The sequence below is a fragment of the Cebidichthys violaceus genome, unplaced genomic scaffold, assembly GCF_023349555.1.
Source record: "Cebidichthys violaceus isolate CVI_PGR_0920_01 unplaced genomic scaffold, fCebVio1.0.p SCAF_48, whole genome shotgun sequence".
Lineage (NCBI taxonomy): Eukaryota > Metazoa > Chordata > Actinopteri > Perciformes > Stichaeidae > Cebidichthys > Cebidichthys violaceus.
Genome location: NW_027176683.1, coordinates 238726 through 242075, shown reverse-complemented (window position 1 = coordinate 242075; position 3350 = coordinate 238726).

Below are 3350 nucleotides of genomic sequence, written 5' to 3'. Positions count from 1 at the left end.
ATGAAGTGAGCTGGAGGAAGAAGAGGATGTTGCGATGAGATGTCTAATTGTTTTACTTGTTATTGTTTGATGCGGTACTGTTCCTGAATTAACATTAAACTGCTGCCCAGTTTAGCTTTCTTTCATTTGTTCTTTCCATCCTCACCTTCAAGATGATTTTCAGAGTTGAAATAAACTAAAATGTTCCTTTAATAGCTCGACAACAATGGAGTCAACGTGACTTTAAACTTGTTTGTGTTGTTTTCACTGGGTGTTTTGAGAGTGAACCAGATATTTTTATGAGACTAAAACAAAAAGGGGGAGAGGGGCATGGGAGAAAAAACCCCAAAATAATAATAAAGTCCACACATGTTTTCAATAGCAGGTGTTGATTTCTCACCATCAAAACAACACAGTTTAGCTGTTTTACTGTCTGTTTTTGTCGGGTTTGGCTCAAGCCTCTTTGTCTGCAGCCAGAGTTAAAAACGAACATCTGGTTTTGATCCGTTTTAAGAACTCGGCTCAGATAATGAGACGGCGGGCTGTTGTTTGACGTGTCCCACGTCGCACTTTCATTGTTTAGTTTGTGGACAGAAAACAAAAGTGTCAAAAGCATCGGTGACATCGCAATTAATCAATCATTGTTATGTTTGTTGTTTTTATACATCTGTTCATACTGAAATAAAATGAGACTCGATGCATCAACTGGCACTGTTATCAAGAATGAGTTCAAATAAAAGAGAGTTGATTTAACTGTCAAGAGAGTTATTGACTGTGAAGACAAGAACTGCACATTCTGGACTGAAACGCACCGTTCCCAATACAAAGGTCCGCTCAGCAGAGCATTCCAGGTGAACTGTTCCCTTCAAGGAGAACGTCTCCTTCCTTAGTTATTAAAGCTGAGTTTCATTTAAAGTCTCTCAGTGCTGGTGACAAAATGTTACCTGAGTTTTAGTACCAATACAAAACAATACTTCTGTCTTACTTTACAAGGTCCTCTTTACTTTAGTAAATAATGACCCGCTCGCTGTACATTATCCCACTTATTACACGCCTACTTACTAAATAAATAAATAAATAATTTGAGACTAAATATAGATTAAAACATATTTTATTCATTTAAACATTGTATCAATTAAAAACATATTTTAATGATTTAAAAATATTTGCATTTATTTTAAAAATGTTTTATTTATTTATAAATATTTTATCTAATAAAAAAATACTTTTTATTTAGAGATTATTTTACTGATTTACATTTTTTTTTTTTTTTTTATTATTTTGATTTAACAACTTTTTTTACTGATTAAAAAAATGATCTTATTGATTTAAATCATATTTTTTATTTAAAGAAGTGGTTTAAAAATGATTTTAAATTCTTAAAACAATATTTTATTGATTTAAAAATATTTGTATTTATTTCAAACATTTTATTTATTAAAAAATATTTTATTTATTTAAACATTGTTTTACTGATTTAAAAAAAAGTATTTTTTTATTATTTTGATTTAACGATAATTATCAACAAAAATTATCTTATTGATTTAAATATTATTTTTTAAAGAAGTGGTTTAAAAATTATTTTAAATTATTACAAAAATATTTCATTGATTTACAAATCATTTAAATGCTTCCTCCAGAATACATAGTCCGTACGGAAATCAGAACTGCTTCGAGTGTTCAACCCCTTCAGGGTGATTCAAGACCTGCTCACCTGGTTTCTTTCCCTATAATAACGAGTCGCTGTACATTACCTCCTACATATATAACTTGTATTGCGGTCGTGATTAGCCGGCTGGTGAAAGTGTCTTTATTTTTTTGGGGGTTTGAACCAGCAGACAAGACAAAGTCGGCGCGCTCCCCCTCCGGTGTTTTACCGTCTTTTCTCTTCATCTCATAGAGAACATCTCACTCTCTGTGTTTTACTGCTGACACTCGCCCTGCCTCTCTCTCTCTTCATCTCTCCTGGTTAATTATCTGTTGGCATTCCACCCGCTGCTAATGAGACCACTAAACTGTGCTGTCAGACAGGCCTCAGGCGCTGTGTGTGTGTGTGTGTGTGTGTGTGTGTGTGTGTGTGTGTGTGTGTGTGTGTACACGAGTCTGTTTGTCTTGAAGTGAGCTGTTTTCGCGGAATCAAACCGTACAGTGCGAGTGTGTGTGTGTGTGTGTGATATGTGTGTGTACATAATTACAGACATCGTTTATAGCCCACCGCAGGTGTGTGTTTTGTGTGTGTGTGTGTGTGTGTGTGTGTGTGTGTGTAGAAATTCTCACACACACTCATCTCTTGTCACACTGCCAGTCTGCTAATTCAAAGTGTGTGTGTGTGTGTGTGTGTGTGTGTGTGTGTGTGAGTGATGTCACGCATCATGTCATCACGTCAGGCTCTTCCTCACCGCTGTTGCTGCCGCCAAACGTGATGAAACGGCGGGTTTATGGGGTTGAGTCAAAACCGGGGGTCTCTGCGTGGGGTACGGTGTGTTTGTGTGTGTGTGTGGTTGTGTGTGTATACACACTGCAGCTCTAGACGCGGTGATGAAGAGTCTGTCATCTCGCTGACACACACTCTTTTATGGGATTTCCCCCGAGCCGCCGTCCGACCCCCGCACACTGAGGAGAGAGTGAGATGCTCCGCGAGGTGTTTGGATGGAATGAGTCGGACGTATTCACAACATTTCACTCCCTGAAGGTGTCTGAGTGGAAATGTTTGACTTGTTTTGTTGTATTTTGGTTTTTAAAAAACAACAACATTGTCCTACCTGTCTGGGGTTTGAACTAGTGACCTTCCAAGTCGGGAAGTCTCAGAAACCCGACGCGTCGACACCGAGACGATGCTCAGCAGTGTCTCGAAAAAGACAAAGACTCAGCTCGTCGTAAAGAAAATTATTCTGCCACACGAACATGTTAAATTCTCGGCAGAAAATACTATGTCTAGGGCTTTTATTGTGAAAGGTAAGCGGCGGGGAAAGGAGTGGATCTGGACCCAATCTTTGAGGCACATTCCCTGCAAAGTCCAAGAGGGTTTACGGCCAATGTTTGAGGGCTCTCTCACAGACATTTTGAGCTCTTTATGAACACTTTCCGTAAGTTTGCATTTCTGCAGACGTTGCCTGAGGGAATTACCCACAATTCATAGCAATGTGACGTTAAACACGGAGGTTAACAGCCAGAGACGTTATCAAAAAAAAAGATAAACAAAGAGGATGGCACATTCAATTTACAATTCAGATTTACTTTCATTTGTTTCATGAAAAGTTCATCGTTATTAAAGCTGTTTTGACAGAAACGAGTAAATAGATTACTTCAACAACGACCTCTCATCTCGTGAGGCAAAAATCCTGGAAGTTGTTCAAATCAGGGAGTAAAAA